The sequence below is a fragment of the Passer montanus genome, unplaced genomic scaffold, assembly GCF_014805655.1.
Source record: "Passer montanus isolate IOZ18808 unplaced genomic scaffold, ASM1480565v1 scaffold49, whole genome shotgun sequence".
Classification (NCBI taxonomy): Eukaryota; Metazoa; Chordata; class Aves; order Passeriformes; family Passeridae; genus Passer; species Passer montanus.
This window is the reverse complement of record NW_024369818.1, coordinates 5,794,483-5,814,333: the sequence shown is the minus strand read 5'-3', so window position 1 is coordinate 5,814,333 and position 19,851 is coordinate 5,794,483.

Sequence of the window (19,851 nt, the reverse complement as noted above, 5' to 3'; positions counted from 1 at the left end):
TGGATATGGAAGGCATAGTAATAAGGATAACGCTTTCCACTTGCTGAGCACTTTATATTCTCCAAGCACTGTACAAACATTACCTAATTAAACAGAGCAAGGCAGCAGCCCTCTGCTCCGGCCTAATGCTGGGAAATGGAAACAAGGAAACTCTGAACCAATATGTCAATAACATCAAAGTCCCATTGTCCTGGCCTTGGCTTTGTTGCAAAGGAATCCGAAATTGTCTCAGAGTTTCCAACATGGCTTCGGGCTCTTCACACTTGGGAAACAAGTGTGAAAGAACTGTTTGGGAGTCAGACGACAAACCCTGATCAAAGTTGGCAGAAGTGGCCACGGAGACCCCGGGACTGCAGCCTGGCCTTTGATGCCGCCTCATGTGGGAGCCATCCCGGCGGCTCTCGCCCCCCAGCCCTTTCCAGGGCTGGCATCTTCCTCGGGGCCCTCGTGTGCATCTGGGGAATGTTTCCTATTAGGGATTCACACTCCGGTTGAGCTGCATTCTTAATTGTGGAGACTCGAAGGGCCCTAATAGGAAACACACCCGCAGCAGAGTCCCTGTGAGTCATTCTCCCAGCAGAGCGGTCCTTGGGCTGCTGCCACATGGCAGGGACAGGGCCCGGGGGACACAGGGCCAGGGCCCCGTGGGGACCCTGCTCCCAGCTGTGCCACCATCGCTGCAGGCTCTCGGTGGGTGCCCTGCCAGGTGCTGGGAATTCTGTGCCCGCCCTCCGTGGCACGGTGCCTCCAGGAGACATTCCATGGCCACCATCCCGTTCCCACAGCAGCGTTGGCACCTCTGGGGACAGGAGGGGGCTGGTCAGAGCCTGGTGCTCAGTGACCATGAGTGACCATGCTCATGTTCATGATTCCACGTCATGCTCGTGCCATGCTCATGTTGCCATGGCCACGCTGGGGGCTGTGCCCAGCCACTCCCCATCCTCTGGGATGTGGCCAGGGTGGGAATGCCTCAGTCCCACTTCCCACATCAGCCTGGGGGTCCAGGCTCTGGCCCCAAAGTGCAGCCACCCCTTGTTTAGCAAACTGAGGTGACCTTGGAGTGCTACCCCTTTGTGCCTGCGCCCAGGTGTCCCATTTGTCACTGTGACAGCCCACACAGCTCTGGGAAAAGGTCACCTGAGCTGTACCAGCCTTTCCCTTCCACATTTATGCTGAGAGCAAATTAATTCTTCATCAAAAGCCCAAGTGCCCCCCATGCCATTGTTTGATGTTTTCCAAATTTGCCTGGGTTCAGGTGCCCCCCTCCCTCCTCCCCAGCACTGAGACACACCAAAGACAAAGCATCAGCCCCTGCATTTTTAGGAGAAATTCCCTGATTCTGGGGATGTTCTGGCTGAATCTCAGTGCATTTTTCTGTGTCTGCTTGACAGCAATACCTGGTGATGTCAGACAAGCCTCTGGGGCCCTCGGCTCTCATTACCAGCCTGTCTAATTAAGAAGAGATGCTGCTGCTGACTGCTTTGGAGAAGGACGTGGGGAAGCAACAAATGCCAATCTCCATCACCAGGGTCTGTGCTTTTGGGGTCTGGATCTTTAGAGACAGGAGGGCAGCCCTGAGTGTGTCCCAGACAGTGGAATGACAGGTTCAGCAGCAGGAGGCCCTGGGCAGCAGGAACCCCTCTGAGCCCCAAAGGGTGCAGGCTTGGGGACTCAGGAGCCTGATTTTATCTGAGCAGACTCACTCCAGTTGCTAATAATTATAGCAGGGGCTGGCTGATCATTAAGGCAAAATGAGCCACTCCCTATCCCTTCCACCCCAGCTGGAGGTTTGGGTTGGGACAGCGAGGTCCTGCATGTTCCAGTTCAGATCCCTTTCAGCCCTGCAGCCCCTCTGGAGTTCCCAGTGAGGCTGCTCCACGTCCCCTTGCTCAGGAACAACCTTTCCCAGGACTTTCCCTCAGGTTGGGGATGTTTGGCACAGGGGGCCGAGGGGAGTCTTGTTTTTATTCTTCTACAACAAGAATGTTTTTCCTCCTGTTATTCATCAAATTCTGCTGGAATTTAATACTCACCAGCTCTAAACAGCCTCTTGCACTAACAGTGATTGATGGTTTCCAACGAGTCCATAAATGCTGCCCCTCCTCAGCCCTGCACTTTCTCTCCTTCTCTCCCTATCACTCCATCTCTCCTCTCTTCCCTTCTCTCTCCTCTCTTCCGGGCCAGACAAAAGCTGATCATGCTGTTGTTATGTGGATTGATTTGTTTTCTGTTTCTGCAGTGTTTTGGGGTAGGAAGACATCAGGGATTTGTGAAAGAGCAGTGAAATGCCATGGCCAATGAAGCCTGACTAGGAATTCCTCAGGTTATTATCTCTTAGGTTAGGGAAATCCGGGCAAATTTCTGTACGGAAACACTTCAGGAGAAAACAGCAAAGCCCAGCAGCAGCTGCCCAGTTCTCCCAGTCTGGGGCAGCCTGGAATGGGAAGCCTGTCCATGGGAGGTGGGGTGTGTGCACACTCGGGGGATGTGACACCCTGGGGAGCTGGGAATGCTCCAGGATTCCCAGCCCAGGGAGCTGCTGGGGGCTCCATCCGAGGTGTCAGCAGGATGGAGCAGCCCAGGACAAGGCTCCTCGTGCCCCCAGGGGCTCAGGGAGTGACAGCGATTGCTCCGTGTTCCTGGATGAGCAACTTGTAGTCCCAAGGCACAAATTCCCAGGAGTTCTGGCTCTGGGGGTTGGAGACAGCTGGTGCCAGGGAACAATGATCGAAGCAGGGAAGGTGAAACCGGGGGAAGTCGCCCTGTGACTCTCTAGGGACAAAAGCATCCAGCAGATGCTGGCAGGGAGGGCACAGTGGGATGCCAGGGATGAGATGGGCAAGGGGAGGGTGCCAAGGTGGGCACGGTGAGGGTGCCAGGCAGGTGATGCTGAGGGACCCCCGAGAGGCAGAGCCCCCTCCCCATGGTGTCCAGCTCCGCTGGGAAGGGGCTGCTCCCGGGCTGTCTCCTTCCCCATCACGGGGACTCCTGGCGTTTGCTGGACTTCCCACAAGACTGGATAAACTATCCCTGCCTTTCCCGAGCAAAGCTCCCTCCTACCTGGTGGGGGCTGCCCTTCCCTTGGAAAGCCCGGCGCTCCGAGGAGCCCCGGCTCTCCTGTTCCAATTAAGCTACCTGAGATAAAATCTGGGGAGCTCTTAGAGGGAAACAACTTAAAGAGATGTAAAATGGTAACTTGATTTACTCATTTGTTCCTGACCGTTTGATTCCTCCCCGAGCCGCCACCCAGCCAGCTGGGTTATGTGTCACCGGGAAAAAAAAACCCAATACGGGCAGATCCCTTATCAGATCAGCGCGTTAAAAGGATTTGGGGAATGCTAATGCAGGCACAGGGATTGGGAGATGGGGCTCGCTGGCTACGGGTGGCCGAGCAGCAGGCAGCACCTTGGCTCCCCCTTCCCCGGCTCCTGTTTCCCCTGGGATGGGGAGCAGGGCTGGCTGGGCTCTTCTCCCAGTGAGTGGGGAATCTCCCCCTCATCCAGCCTTGGCCCAGAATCCCTTGGGAGCATTTCTTGCCCTGTTTTGCTGGATTAAATCAGTCATCTTTTGGGGTGTGAGCTGGAGGCAGCTGCTGTGCCTGCTGGCTCTGCTGTGAGCCGTGTGCTGCACGCTCCCTCCTGCCTGATGGGCACCCTGGGCTTTCCCAGGCACAGGGACAGGAGTGCTGTCCCATCACTGACTCCAAAGGCACAGCTCAAGGCTGGCACTGCTCCCCAGACAGCCCTGATCCCAGGAGCCAGGGCCTGGGATGGGGATTTGAGACCCACAGGAGAATCAGAGAGGTTGTGGGGTCCCCATCCCTGGGAGTGTTCAAGGCCAGGTTGGATGGAGCTTGGAGCAGCCTGGGACAGTGGAAGGTGGGGAGTGGCACTGGATGGGCTTTGAGGTCCCTCCCAACCCAAACCAGTCTGGAATTCCATGAAAACACCCCGGGATTAGGACCTGAGTCACACTAATGAGTGGGAGAACCGTTTTGCAAATTAACAAATGCAATCTGTTCCCCACTGCAACACGGGGCAAGGTCAGGCTGGTGGGAGCCCAGGGCTCATTCCCTGTGACAAGAGCAGTTCTGTTTCAGTTACTGGTGCACATCCTCGGGAGCAGCCCCTGCCAGAGCCGGGAATTCTCAGTGACAGGAGCCCCTGGTCCTGCTGGTTCTGCTGTGAACGCTGTGCTGGGATGTGGACAGAGCCAGTCCTGGGTGTCCAAGAGACGAAGGGCAGATTAGCAAGGCCCTGCTGCACTAGGCTGGGAATATATTTAGCTCCTCAACGTGCTATGGATTAAGAGCAGCAGGAAGCCTGGCAGTTCCCCTGCAGAGGCTGGCAGGGAGCATTCCCGTTCAGCTGAGCTGACATTCCCTTCTCAGCACCTGTTGGATGGGTGTCCCAGCCTTCCCGGGGCTGCTCCCCCACTCCTGCCCTCGGGCAGGGTCCTTCCTGTCCCTTCCTGTCCCTGCTGCTGTCACTTGGCTGCTCAAAGCAGCTTCTGCACGAGTCAGACTCAAGCCGTGGAGGTTTTAAGGGTTTTGAGGGTGTTTTAGGGCAAAGAAACCCCCTTTGGGGCTTGTTCTTTTCATTTCCTTCCACCAGTCCCTGTCCTTGGAGTGGCACCACCCTTACCGAGGGGGATGAGTTCACATTGTAGGGCTTGAAAATGTGCATTTTTACCTCTTGCTGCCCCCGCTCAGCTCCATTCTCATCCCAAGGGGTTTTTCCCCTCATGATGGCTCTGTTACCTGCCCTGCCCATGCCTGCCCTGTTCCTGGGAGCATCCCACCCAGTTATCCCCATGCCTGGCTCATTTATAAATTGAATGGAAATTTAAATATTCCCTGTCACCCCACAGGACGTGTTACCCTCCCATGCCTTCAGGCAGATGCTCCCAGCAGCACCAGATGAGAGCAGATTTGTGTTTTTCCCTCACTGATATCCTGGGAGAAAACATTTTCACCACATTTACAGGGGATGTTTTCCAAGCAATCCTCTCCAAGGGACCCCAGACCTGGAGACTCTGGAGTGTTCCCTTGTGCCCCAGCAGGGCCCTTCCCATTCTGGGTAATCCCATACAACCTAGGCTGGGAATTCCTGGCAGCTGGAGAGCACATCAGGCTATTTGCAGGCCCCTGGCCATTCTGGGGACTGTAGGAATTCAGTAACCATCCCTGCACTGGGACATGGGGCTCTCCCAGCCCTTGGCAGCCCATCTTCCCACAGCGGTTACAGGAAACTTGGGAGACATTGACAAAACCCAAACTTGCACTCAGTAAAATGAAAAACAAACTGAAAAAATCCCCTGTCCAAAACCTGCCTCAAGTCAACCCAGACGTTTGGTTCAATCATCAAGCAAACATTCCGTGTGCGCTCCAAGCTTTTCCTTTTTAAGCTTCTTAAGTGGGCTTGAGTTAAACACAGGCAAATTTCTCCTGAAAACATAATTTCAGCCCAAATCACAGAACTTGAAGAAGCTTTCCTTCGAAGCCAGCAGGACAAACCTGGCTGGTTTGATTGGATTTTTCCCTTTTTGGGGGGTACAAGATCATTCCCGTTGCGTCAGTGTCGCGGTTGACTTGCAGCTGCACTTTTGGGTGAACAACGTGTTTGGCAGAGGAGTTTCCCCCAGCTCTGCCTTCTGTGCCCTTATTTGATGGCTGGTGGCACGGGCTGTGTCTGCTGTCACCGCTGCCACCGCTGCTGTCCCCCAGCTCCTCGCAGCCACTGCAAGCGCGGCCGCGCCGAGACACGGCAAAGCCAGAATTTCTGGTTTCCATAAAGGAATATGGAGAATATTATCCAGTGAGATTTGAAACTGAGGTGGGAAAGCTGCCAGCGTGCAGCGTTTTCAAAGAGCCTCCTGTATCTCGTGTTGCTGAAAACTGGGAAGTCCCGTGGGCTCGGGAAGGGGAGGCGGGAGGGGTGGGGGGTCCCCGTGGTGGGCACGGGGATGGAGGCAGAGCAGGGGGAAACCTTCTGAAGGGGTCCTTTCATATTAGAATAAGTCATAATTAATGCTATCAGGTGGCAGGAAGGCAGCATCAGGTAACATGAGCCGGGCCTTATCTCTCCCTGCATCCCAGGGCTGCAGCTCTGGGCTGGGGGAAAAGCAGGAGACTCACAAAAAGTGTTGGGAGTGGGGTGGGGGGGATTGGGGCACTGCTGCCATGAGGAGCCCAGCTCTGGTCCTGCCTGGCAGGATCTCCTTGGAGAGGTGAGGTGAAGCAAGCCCTGGGTGGATGGATGGATCCACACACATCCATCTTCATCCTGTCTGGAGGAGGGAGGATGGAGGGAGTGGAGAAGGGGTAAGCACCCACCGGGTCCCACAAGGTGGGTTCTGGCTGTCCCATCAGCATCTGTGGAAGCTCCCAGGCCTCTTGTGGTGCCACCATGGTGGCCCTGAGGGGCTGGGCTGGTCACTGGGACTGGTCACTAGTGTCTCTGGGACCTCCAGAGGTGCTTTGAGCCGTTTGTTCATTAGGAGCTGATGAAACCATTCCCTGCCCGGGTCTCACAAAGCACTTGTCCTTTATTTACACTTTTTTAGGCCAAGCTCTCTCTCTTTCTCCTCCTCCTCGGTTGGGTCACCAGACACATAATTCCACCTTAATTAGTGACATTGTTCCTGACAGTGGGGCTGTCAGGAGCCTGGGTTAGCACATCGCTGGCCTTGGGGACAGCTTGAATAGGAAGGTTTAGGCAAAACACTGATTTGGGGAAAGCTCTTTTGCCATGTAGAAAAACATATTTAAAAACAAAGCACTTAAAACTGGTGGATCAAACCCTCCTCATGGAAATGCCTGTGTGGGAAAAAAGCCTCTGTGATCTCAATTACCTTCCTCTGTGAGGATCCTGCATAGCTGAAATTGTTTAGTTTCTGAGCAGCAATGATAAAAAAAACACTTTAGGTTTTTATTTCCCTACTTCGGCTTCCCTTGGGAAAAGAGCCGGAGCAAGCGATTCCACGCATGCACACAGGCACAGGGCACACAACAGCCAGAACCAAATCCCAACAAACACAACTTGTTTGCTTTAATTTTGTTTTTCACTGAAAAAATGTGAACTTCTCCGAGAAAAGACAATGCGATGGGCTCGGCTCAGCTCTGTGGCCTGCCCTACTTCTGGGGAATTTGTTTTCCAGTTTGCAGCCATCCTTAGCCTTAAATTTCTCCTATTAAGGATAAGACTAAAGCAGCCCTAAGGCATCGGCCCTTGGAGGGAAGAGGAAGAGGGATGGAAATGCTCATGGGAAGCAGCCTCTGCTCTGGGCAGGAACACAGACTGGGATTGTTGGGGTGTTCTGTGCAGGGCCAGGAGCTGGGCTCAGAGATCCTCGTGGGTCCCTTCTGAGTCAAGATAATCTGGATTTCATCCCCCATGTCCTGGCTGCTCAGCCTTGCCCCCCGTGGGGCTGTGCAGTTGAGGATGGATGCAGGGATGGATCCGGGAGGTGATGGATGTTCCCCCCGCCCGGCCCCGCGCTTTCATCCCCCCTCGTCCCTCCCCAGCACAGAGCCACTTGTCAAAACCAACAACACTTCAAGACCAGCCCAAAATAAATACAGGAATCTTGGGTGATGAATGGTCCCTGCTCTGAAATCCATCTCGGGGAGATGTCGGCAGCCGCGGGGAGCTCCTCCGGCTCGGCGGTGCCACCTCGGGAGCGTGTCACCGTGCCACCGCTCCCGGTGCCACAGCACCCGGGGCAGGGCCCAGGGCACTGCCGGGGGCTCGCAGGCGTTCTCCCGTGCATCCACTCGCTCTCGCTGCGGTTCCCTCCGTGACAGCCATGGGAAATGAGCTGGCCGTGGAGGCTCGGGGAAAGCTGCTCCGAATTCCCGATCCCTCTGCCGTGCGCCTCTCCTCCCCGAGCGCGGCGTCCCCCGGGGCCAGAGCCGACTTTGTTTTCCTGTCTCCCGCTGCACAAGCAGCCCGGGAACGCGGGATGAATAGGAATGGGAATAACAAATGGGCTGGAGATAAGGCAGCGTCTGCGGGAGTCACCGCGAGGCACCGGAGAGGGAAGGCGGAGGGGGAGGATGCCGGAGTTAGCGGTGTCCAAACGGGATTAGAGTGACAAATTTCGGGGGATGGGGGGGCTGGAAGGTGCAGCGGAGGTGGAGCACGGAGCTCTCCCTGCCTGACTTTCCCCGGAGCCAGAGCTGCCCCTGCTCGGCCGGGACTTGGGAACGCACCCCGGACACCAAGGGATGGAGGAGATGTGGAGAGGAGGGCAGGCAGGGGGAGAGCAGAGCCCAAGGAATTGCATGGGGAGGGCTGGAGAGAAAGAGAAAGAGTGCCGAGAAAAGGAAGAGAAGGAAGAGGAAGAGGAGGATGAGGAAGAGGATGCCCATCTGGGTGGGGTGCAGATGCTCCCAGCTGTGCATGGCCAACATGTCAGCACAGCTGCTGGAAAACTGGGAAACCTCCACTGCAGGTGCCTGAGCAATTCACCCCAAGGCTTCTTTGTTCATGGCTGTCACCTGGGAGCTGGGGCGTGGAACCAGGAGGGAAAACCAGCTTTGTAGTGGGGACACCCTGTGGGGACAGTCTGCAGCCTGGAACCTGCTCGTGTTGGGGTGGAAGAGGCAGAAAAGCAGGGGAGAGGTGTCAAACCATTGACCTTCAGCTGGTTCAGAGGTGTCAGCAGGCAGAAGGGAGGGGAATGATTTAGAAAGGTAGAGGAATGTGGAGTTAGGAAAGTGGAATTGAGGAAAGGAAAACAGATGATAAATTTCAGGGAAATAATCCAAATAATCCAACAGAGAGGGGCAGAGGAGTGAGAAACTCCTGTCTGGGAAGAGATGGGACCATCCTGCTGTGGCTGTGGGAGATCAGCTGAACTTCCAAAGTGTGCAGCCTGCAGCTCCTTGGGGATGGCATGGGGAGCAGGGATGGCTCATTGGAAACACCAAATTCCTCTTACCAGGGACAGAGGACCCCGTTCTGGTGGTGCTCCTGCACGCTGGGACCCTGCCCAGTCCTGAGAGGAGCGTTCCTGGCTTCTCCTGCCCCTCAGTAACAAATCCCAGAGCAGTTTCCTTGCACCATCCAGGGCTGAACACTGACAACTCACCCTAGAGCCAGCGTTGGCTGCACTGGGGAACAGGAGAACACCAGCCTGGTTTGGGGTAATTCCAGCTGTTTTAGCTTTATGGGAGCATCTCAACAAGCATTCGGGCTGGCCTGCTTCCCAGCAGCTGCACATGGAGAACTGGGATGCACTGAGAAGCTTTACGGCCTCTGCAGCTCCAGGTAAGGGTTGATGGGATTGAAATGAGCCGAGGAAAGCTCAGAGCCCGCGAGCCTGAGGCTTCCCATATCTGCTCCAGGGAAAATGGGGCCAACCCAACCACACACACTGGGCTCCCTGTGCTGCCAAGCTGGGCTGAGTAAGGTCAGAGTTAGGCAGAAATGAGAGACAGAAAAGGCTGATTAGGTCACTCATTTCATCCTCTTACCAATTAGACAGGAAATTATTTAACTGCTTTATTTATTTATTTAGGAATGTACCTCAGCAGGAAAACCCCAGCAGCAAGAGCTGCCGTTGTGCAGAGAGAAGGGGGAAAGTGCAGCTCCTCATTCATAAATGCACATTTGTGAAAAGCATCTGCTGAAGGAAAATTTGGGGAGGAAACCTCTCTTGACAAGCCTCTGAGGCAATGTGGGCTACAGGGCCCAGGAGGGAAGTGGGATTTGCTGTGTCTTGGGTATGGGTGCTCTTCTGGAACATCCCTATTGCCTTATCTCCTTTACTAGAGACATTTTCCAATCCCAGAGGGGTCCAAGAGACCCTCAAACCCCACCCCCCGGGCTTGGGGCTGTGGCTCCTGGAGCAGCACCAGCCCCCTGCCCAGCTCAGCCCCTTCCTGGGGAAGCTTTGGCTGGTGAGGAATTTGCAGTGCAGCTCCTCCAGCAGGATGGGAGGGTTATCCCATTGGACAGCTGAGAAGATTTATGAGGTCCATAAATGGAACTCTCTGGAGAGAGCCCAGGAATGGTTTGATCTCTGCCCCAGGTCCTTCATCCACAGAAATGCAGGGTTGCAGGGCCATGGTCACAAAGAGGGAGAGCGGTGCCAGCAGCTCCCTTCCTGCCTTGGTGTCATCAGCACTCTGTTCCCCCTGCTTCAAAATGATGATGAAAACCAATTTCCAAACCTCAGGGTTTGTTGGTTTTTTTCCCCTAAATGGAATTCTTGCTTTCCAGCCAGCCTCGGCTCACTCATGAAGCAGAAGGACAGGCAGGAGGCTCTCCTGGGTGGAGGTGGGCTGGAATGGGCTTGGACTCTGCCTTGGAAACCAGAGGAGAGAAACCCCACGGCCAGGGCTGCAGCACCCCGGGGCAGGTCCCAGAGGCAAACAGGGCCATGGCCAAAGTGTCTGAGCCAGGGGGACAGGATGGAATTGGTGACACATGTCCCCACCTGCACAGTGACCCAGCGAAGCTGTGCGTGTGGAAGGGGGGATGCTGTGCGTGGGAATGCTGTGTGTGGATGCTGTGTGTGGAATTCTGTGTCCAGGGAATGCTGTGTGCAGGGAATGCTGCGTGGGAATGCTGTGTGTGGATGCTGTGTGTGGAATTCTGTGTGTGGAATTCTGTGTGCAGGGAGTGCTGTGTGTGGAATTTTGTGTGTGGAATTCTGTGTGTGGAATTCTGTGTGCAGGGAATGCTGTGTATGGATGCTGTGTACAGGGAATTATGTGTACAGGGAATTCTGAGTGCAGGGAATGCTGCGTGTGGAATTCTGTGTGCAGGGAATGCTGCGTGTGGAATTCTGTGTGCAGGGAATGCTGTGTGTGGATGCTGTGTTGGAGGACGCTGTGTGTGGATGCTGGGTTTGGATGCTGTGTTGGAGGTGCCCTGTCAGAGCACACCTGTGCCCCAACCCTGTGCCCCGCTGGGCCAGGGCTGCTGCTCTGCCTGCCGTGGGCAGGGCTGGATGTGCTAAAGCATCCCCGTGTGCCAGGGCCTCGGCCAAGCAGGGCACAGCAGGTGACCGTGTCTCCTCATGCTGGGGCTGTTTCCTCTCCTCGCTCTCCTCTCCCCAGCCCCGGGAGGACGTGGCACAGCTGGGCTCTGTCCCCCTGGGTGGTGGCAGAGGCAGCTGGGCACCGCTCCCGACAGGATCCCGGCTCAGGGGCGCAGCTGCTCTGCTGTTATCACACAAGAGCAGAGATGAGACAAGCCAGTTATCGAGGAGAGAGAGGGAGAGAGAGAGAGAGAGAGGCTCCTTCTCCCCTCCACCCCCCCCACCTTTCTCCGTGATCATTCTTGTTATTCATTTCCCCTCTCTTCTCCTTGCCAGGCAGACGCTTTCACAGGGCAAATCCAAACGAAAGCCTTGCAAAGAGGATGCTCATAAAATATTTATGGAGAACTGCGGTGAACACGAGTAGGATAATGAGGGTCTGTGGGAAATGGGATGTGTCCAAACTCGCACAGTGAAGGCCTCGTACGAGGCAGAGGCACACGGTGGAGGCCATTAGTGAGTCCTGCAGGGTCTACACTCATTTCCTTCTCAGTTGCCACACACAGCTCTGCTCTGGCTTTCCCTCGCTGGCACTGGGGCTTTTCCTCCACAGCAGCTGCTGCCTGCACTGCATGAGGAACTGGGATGGCTGGAGGGCACTGGGGGCTGTGCAATGGTCTGTCCAGTGCCATGGCTGTGCTCTCTGGGGGCAGGACAGGGACACTGTGCCACCAGAGCGGGACACAGCCACTGTGCCGCCTCTGGGATGTAGCCTGGTCACCTGCCCTCCTCTCCCAGACACTTTTCCTGTGCTCCAGCCCTGTGACTGCCCTGGACCCCCTGAAATGGCCACACAGGGCAGCCGGGGATGGCAGCAAGGTCTGGCAGAGGGATGGGAGTCAGTTCCCTTCATGGAGTTGCTTTAGGAAGTTGAAGGTCGGCTCAGGTCTGAGCAGCTCCTTCCCCCCATCCTTCCCTCCCATCCCCTGCAGTCTGTGGGGCTCTGTCCCCATAAACCCCCCACACTCAGCCCCAAGGCTGATCCCGAGCGCTGCTGGTGCCAAGAAGGGGCTCTGAGGCTCCGGGTGAGCTCCGGTAAAGCGCAAACCTATCCCGTCCTGGGAGCAGAACCCATAAACACAGCAGCCCCCCTAGGGCAGGGACGAGCTGCCTTAAACCCTGTCCTGCAGCAGCTTATCCAGCTCCTTCTCCGGTTACCCGGAGCGGCTGTCCCGCAGCTCCCGCAGCTGGAACGCTGCTGACCTCTGCAGAGTCCGCCCCAGCCCCAGCCCAGGCTGCAATTCCTCTGCGGTTGGCCAAGAGCACCTCGGGGGCACTGCTGCTCCTCTTCCTCCCCCTGCTCTCTTCCAGCAAGCCCCCAAAAACCCCTTGAACTCGTGTTGGAGCGCTGATCCCGCTGGGAGCCATGCCGCTGGCAGATGTCTGCTGTGATACAGGACACGACAGCTTTTATGACTTGTCAGCTGGAACCCAATCTTTTCGGGTCTTTAGGTTAAAATGGAAAAGCAAAGCTTGCACACATGGCTGTGCCAGCAGCACGGCCTGCTGAGCTTCCAGCAATCCCAGAACCTTCTGGGGCAGGAACCTGGATGTCCCTTACTGTCACCCAGCCCAGCCTGGCAGCCCCAGAACCTCCTGGAGCAGGCACCTGGGTGTCCCTTACTGTCACCCAGCCCAGCCTGGCAGCCCCAGAACCTCCTGGAGCAGGAAGCCGGGCTGCCCTCACCATTCCACTCTGTCAAGGCTGCTTTTCCCAGCCCCATGTCCCGGGACATGCCCTGTGTCCCTGCAGTGACACATCTGTGTGGTTGGGATGTTCCTGACCCCAGCCCAGACTGCCTGGGCATCTTTCCTGCCAGCCCCCCGAAGGAACAGACAAGCAAGGTCACACATACCTTCCTTATGATGACTGCAGGGAGATTCCCACCTTTTCCAGGCTGGGAAACCACCGCAGTGCTTCAGGCTATTGCACGTTACTAAACATTACCAAATCCTGGAGAATTACAAAAAAACCCACATCTGCTTCACTCCCACTGCTGAAGGAAGGAGAATTATCCCCCCAGCAGCTGAGAGGGTTCCTCGCCTCCCCAGAGCTGCCTGGTGGAATTGTGCTGTCTCCTGTGTGGAAGCAGGCAGGGATGGTTCAGAGATCCATGGAATAGTTCAGGTTGGAAAAAACCTTTAAGGTCATCGAGTGCAGCTGTTAATTCAGCACTGCTGAGCCCAGGTTTAGGTTTAAATAAAACACTGCCAGATTTCAGGTCACCCTCTCCACCAGTCCTGGTGCTACCACAGCACCTGAAAAGGTCACCTGGGCTGGGGTTGCCAGTGATCAAATCATTGATCAGTGTCACACCACGGGCCTCTGGGGATGAGGCACAGTGTGGTGGGAGGGAGGGAGGCAGAGAAGCTGCTCCCTCGAGGTTCCTGGGCAGTGTCTCACCCTGCAGACCAGCGTGGGACACTCAGGAAGTGCTGCCTGGCTGATGGATCCCACCCTGCCCTCTCCCCCTCCATCTCCATCGCCCACAAGTCTCAAAGTTCAAGTGGTTCAGGACGGGGAAGAGTGTTCCAGACATGAAAGGTATTTCTGGGCATGGGGGAAGAAGTGATTAATCTCAATTAAACGGTTGGACACTGTATAATCTGGGGCAGCAGATTGGGTTACGAGTCCTTCTTCCCATGGCTCTTGGAGGGGGATTCCAGCCTGAGGAGACTTTGGAAAGATGTTTTGACTGCTGAAGTGCCAAACTTAACCCTGTTGTAATTGGGGCTGTGGTGAAACATGGATGTTGTTTTTTGCTTCCTGAGCCTCCCGGACAGCCCGAGGTTTGTGCAGCTGCCACCTCTTTCCCATTCACACCGTGACAGCTCCCACCCCAGCTCACTTTTCCCAAGGTCACTTCTCAGAAAAAAAAAAGAAAAAAAAAAGAAACCCACAGAGGCTGGTGCTTCCAAACTCCAGGAGCAGCTCAGCAGCCCGGGCAGAGGTTCCCACTGCTCACCCAGCTCCCAGGCTTCCTGCTGCTGGATCGTGGTCTTCCTCCTCCAGCCCAGGCCCCGCATCCCAGCTGCAGAGCTCCCACTGCCCCATGGCCATGAGCATCCCCCAGAGCTGGGCGCCCCTTGGGATCCATGTGCACCAAGCCCTGCTGGGTGCTGGGATGGATCAGCCCCACGTGAGCTCTGCACCAGCAGGATTTGAGCAGCAATTCCCGAGGAGAGCAGTGCCTGTGGAGCAGTGAGGAGCCCAGGCACACAGAGCAAAGGGTTTCATCCAACAGAGCCCTCAGATCCTCCTTGCTATTTAACAGCCTCTTTCCCCAGACTAAAGAGCTGCTCCTGGTGTTCTGTAGGGACTAATAACAACCTAATCCCAAGCTGTAATGGACTAAACATACCCAGAGTGTTCTGAGGCTCACCCAGAGAGATCCCACAGCCCCCCTGTGCTCTGAGCCCTTTGTGGTGTCACACAGCACACGGCCCTCAGTGACATGAGACATTTCTGGGTAAGAAGTTAAAAATAAATATATTCCCAGGGGGAGCTGCAGAGGGATAGACCGAGCCAGGGTGTAATTACCTGAGCTGGAACAGAGCCAGGCTCTAAACTTGTATTGCAAATTCTTTGCATTGCTTTAGATACCTGCTAACAAAGTGATTATAAAAACCATATTTATAGAAGATTAGGAGCTATGCAATAGATCCACATCCGTAATTAGCCATAATAGATCTGCATTGATTATTATTGATGTTAATCCTCTTCTAAATATGTGCACATTAATTAGTCAGCGTTTACCACAGACGCAATTATTTTAGGAACAGACACAGTTGGTGGGGGCAGCAGACAACAGGGTGTTTATTCCGATTTTTGTGTTTATTTTTCTCTCTGCAGCAGCACCTACATCAGGTTGTACAAGAACAAAGAGCATCTGAGTCCAAGGGCCTGGAGCATCCAGGCTCCCGCACCGTGATAAGCACTTACAAGTGCCTGGGAAGGATCTTGCCAAAATATTATTTTTGATGCATAAAATATTTCCTCGTTACTATGAAACACAGCACGGTGCCAGCCTCCGAGGGTGACACTGCTCCTTTTCCTGGCTGCCTGTGGGGGTGTTCAGCTCCAGCACTGTGTGTGCCTCATGCCAGTGCTCCTGGTGGCTGGGTTGGGGTGGGAATTGCTTGTTGAGAGTGAAATCTGGGTGGGGGGAGTCTTCAGGACACCTCCTGGGAGTGCTCAGATGGGGCTGCATTTCGGGAGCCTTGGAATTTGCTCATCACTTTCCCTGCTGGAGCACACGGGGTGTCCTGGTTTGGGCAGTGAGTGAATTCAGCCTCTGGAATTCTTTCCCCATCATGATCATCCATCCCCACCAAGAGCTGGGGACCATCTGCACTCCAACAACAGCCTCCAAGAGCCACTGGGTACCAGGGTCTGCATGTCATGGACTGTTCCTCTTTGAGATGCCCCGAGCTTCCAAAAAATAACTCAGTGAAAAACACCTGTCCTATCTTCTTCCCTTTCTGTCCTTCATCTTCTTTTATTTCCTTCTCTCTGTCCTTTATTTCCCTCTCTGCCTGAAAGCAGGGAGAGCAGAAAAGAGCTGTTGCACCCTGTCTTTGAATTGTGCTGCTCTCACAGCCCCCTTCTTCCCTTTCTGTCCTTCATCTTATTATATTTCCTTCTCTCTGTCCTTTATTTCCCTCTCTGCCTGCAAGCAGGGAGAGCAGAAAAGAGCTGCTGCTGTCTTTGAATTGTGCTGCTCCCACAGCCCTGTGTCCTTGTGTCCCTGTGTCCCTGTGTCCCTGTGTCCCTGTGTCCCTGTGACCCTGTGTCCCTGTGACCCTGTGTCCCTGTGTCCCTGTGTCCCCTCTCTTCTCCATCACCATTCCCATGGAGATGCTTTCCACAAGGCAATGGTAGGGAAGATGATTCCACCTGCACTCCCCCCGGGTCAGAGCATCTCCAGTGGTGAAGAGTTTTGGTCAGCTTTGGGTGGGAAGAGTCCATGGCCATCCCATTGTCCTGGAAGGGCAGGAAGCAGTGCTGGGAGAGGTGGAGTGAGGAGCTGGAGGTGCTGGGTGAAGCTGCAGGAGCACCAGGTGCTCCAGCCTGGCATGGAGTGGGGTCACAGCTGCCACTGTGGGATGAGGTCCCTCTCCAGAGGAGGGAGGAGGAGCTGCCCTGTCCCACCCACTGCTCCCAGGGCGATGCCACATCCCAAAATCCCCATCGCCCCCACCCTGGACACCTGATGGCCAAAGCAGCTTCTCTCCAGTGCTCACTTCTGCCCAGAACACAGCAATCACGACCCAGATCCTGTTCCCTACGTTGCAAACCCCCTTTCCAAATCCAGCAATTAGCCTCCAATTTGCTTTCCCCATTAATGGCAAACGGGGTCTCTCTGGGACGCTCTGACCAGACCCTGGTTTCTTCGTCAGTTCAAAACCTTTCCCTCTTATTTATTTTTCACCCTTTCCCCAAACGTATTTCCCACCACAAAAATAACATTTTTCAGATCTTTGCAGTTATTTATTCCACATTTTTCTGTCACAGCTTTGCAGGAATCAGCGTTTCTGGTGGGAGCAGGGAGGGAAGATGAGCAGCTCCAGCCTCTCCTTCCACAGCCGATGAGCCGGGGTCTTGTTTGGGGTCGGTGGTCCAGGAGGGCCCCGTGACACCCACAGAGTTCAGACCAATTAGGGACTTCTGACTGGGGGGAAAAAGGGAAAAGAAAGAGCCAGGAAGGCTGGGCTCGCCTTTTTCTCCTCTCGTCTTCTTTTTTAATGGCAGGCCCCCGGGGGCTCGGCGGCATCCTTCAGAATGGAAATCCTTCCAAATGGAAATCCTGCCTGAATGTCACAGAGGGGATGAAAGGGAGCCAAAGGCGACCCCGCTCCCGATGGCATCGTGGGGGGGGACCGAGCTAATGGGAGGACGGACACATCAAGGAGGGGTTTTCAGGGGCAACCTGAGGGGTTTTCCCTCCTCCTCACTGCGAAGCAGCTGGAAGAAGGAAGAGAAGCAAATGAGAGACAGAACTGTGGCATTTTCAAGGACCTGTAGACGGTGTCACTTATGGAGGCATAAAGCTTTGGAAAATCAAGGGAGAATGTGCTGGCCGGGACCGGGGCTGGCATCACACCCGGCCGGAAAAATGCTGAATAATTTTGGTGGCCTTTAAATCTTTGCTTAAAATAAACCTTTGCAAGTAGAGGAGCCCTCAGGGCACAGTTTCCCCTGGGACCTCCTAGCTCAATGCCCAAAGCAAATTAGGATCATCGCAGACAAGGACAATCCATTCCCTTTAGGAAATCCCAGATTTCCTGGGCTGGGGCTGCTCTGTGCCGGGAGGGTTTGCAGGCACATCCCGTTATGGTAAAATCTGCTGTTCCTGGGCTTCAGCTGGGATGAACCCCAGGGAAATAGCTCCATACCCACGGAACAATGCTCCAGAAAATGGAAACAGCTTTCCGAAGAACCTCCTTGGATTTCCTCCTTGTGCTGCTCTGCCCGGGCTCTGGGGAGGGGGATGAGTCTCACCCCACTGGTCAGGTTGTGCTGGGTTTGGGATCAGGGTCTTTGGGCTGGTGCTCATCCTGTGCCTCAGCCCCACAGGACAAGCACAGGTCTCTCAGTAAAAAAAGGAAAAATCCCACAGAAAAGGAATTCCTGGGAGACGTAAGGGGCAACCGGTCCCACCAGTACCTTTTGTGTGTGTGAAATTCTCCCCCACAGCGTTATTAGAATATCCCAGTTTAATGGGCTTGGGAAAGCAAATTATTTGGGGTGCTTCTGGGACCAGACAGGGGATTTTGTCCAAAGCTTGACTCCAGCACAAGTTCAGATCTGTTGTTCACATGTCCCAGCCTGGCCAGGGGTGCAGGTGACAGCCATGGATGCAGGACCTGGCCCAGCCAAGCCCTGCTGATGGCTGGAGCAGTGTGGGGAAGGGAGGGCTGTGGGATCTGGACTTGCTCCCAGCTAAAGCTGGGGGAAATTTGCTTGGAAAGAAAATGCCGGTTCATCGAAACTGAAATATTTCATTAACATATTTTGGGTCTGGGAAGATGCTGCCAGCAGACTCCCAGCCACATCTCCCAAGTGGGTTTCTTTTGCCTGGTGCCTGGATGGCCCTGCCCAGGGCTCTGGAGTGGCTCCCTGGGTGTCCCACACTGCTCTGACACCGGGGACAGGGGCTGGGGGCTGTCTGAGCCCCCCACAGAATTATGGAGTCACGGGATGCTTTGGGATGGAAGGAATCCTAAAGCTCACAGATCTCTGTCAATTCAGAGCTGCCCGGATGTGCCATGTTTTCAGTGGGAGATGGGGACAGGGAGAAGTGCAGCTCCCTGGCACTGGAGAAGTGGAGCAGGAGGGAGAGGCTTGATGCTGATTGAGAAGGAAGTGTTTGAGATGGAGAATTTAAAAAATGAGCCCTTCCCCGTGGCATTGCTGCTGTTCCAGGGACTGCAGAGAGCGAGGAGGGAGTGAAGGGCTGCTCCTTCTTGAAAGGCTTCTTGGTTTCACTGGATAATCCCAATTTACAAAACAGCTGAGTTTTAAAATGCTGCAATAATCCACTCATTAGCCCTCGCTGCGAGGCGGCGCCTGGGGCCATTCCCAGAGGAAGGTGGGACGGGTGGTTCAGGAGATAATTGCTGCACACTTGAACCCCTCCAGAGGTGGCGGATCCACTAATTTTGGTGAATTCCTTTGTGTCCGCCGGCAGCTGCCCTGCATGAGAGCTGTGCCATGCCGTGCCGTGCCGTGCCCGTGCCGTGCCTGCAGCAGGGCTCCCAGCGAGGCTGAGGAGCTCCACACAGCTGGAATTCTGCCGGCTGAGTGCCAGCCCTTGCTGCTGGCACCGACACTCCACAAGGAATGGCAGGGCTGGGATACGGGAGTCAGCAGGGCGCTGAAGAGGCGTTCCTGGCATCAGCTGTGGGAGCAGGGAGCTGGGGCTGAGAAGGGCGCAGAGCTCCTGGGGCAGCTCCCAGCTGGAAGAGGACAATGGAGAACTGGAGAAGCCACATCTGGGCTGCTGCTGCTGCAGGTGCCAGGCTGAATCCCCTGAACAAATCCCAGGCCATGGAGATGTGGCTGCCCCATCCCTGGAGGTGTTCCAGGCCAGGCTGGACAGGGATTTGAGCAGCCTGGGACAGTGGAAGGTGTCCCAGCCCATGGCAGGGGGTGGAATGAGATGGGCTCTAAGGTCCCTTCTGACCCAAACCATCCCAAATCATTCCATGATTCAGTTTATTGCACTGGCCCTGAGCATTCACAGGAGCACCCAGAGGAGGCTTTTGGAGCAGAGTCCTGCTGCTGGACTCAATTCCCATTGCTGGTGGTCCCTTCCCATCCTCCCAGTTCTGCTTTTCCTCATCCCAGCGTCTGACTGGGCAAACAGGCAGATGATAAATATTTTGGGGCTCATTTAAGACAAATAAGCCCAAGGATTATTTGTTTAATAAACACAACCCTTAGTGGGTTTAACCAAAATTACATTCTGAAAATCAGGTTTTTTGTTTCTTTCTATTTTCATAGCAACCTGTGAAACAGAGAAACACCTGTGTCCCTCATACATGAGCAGGCTGGAGGTTTTTCAGTGAAACCTCATTTTCCAGACCAAGGATGCAGGAGGAGTAAAAAAGCTGCCGAGAAAAGACCAGAAGAGGTTCCTGACTCTTGGAAAAATGGAGTCAACACAGCTCAGCCCTGAATGACCTTCAGCTTTTGGGCAAAAAAGTTGCTGTTAAACAGGAAAAATATTACAAAGCAAGAGGGGTTCAAATAACTGACATTTCTTGGCCAGTTACTGGGAGAATGATGGGTGTGAGGTG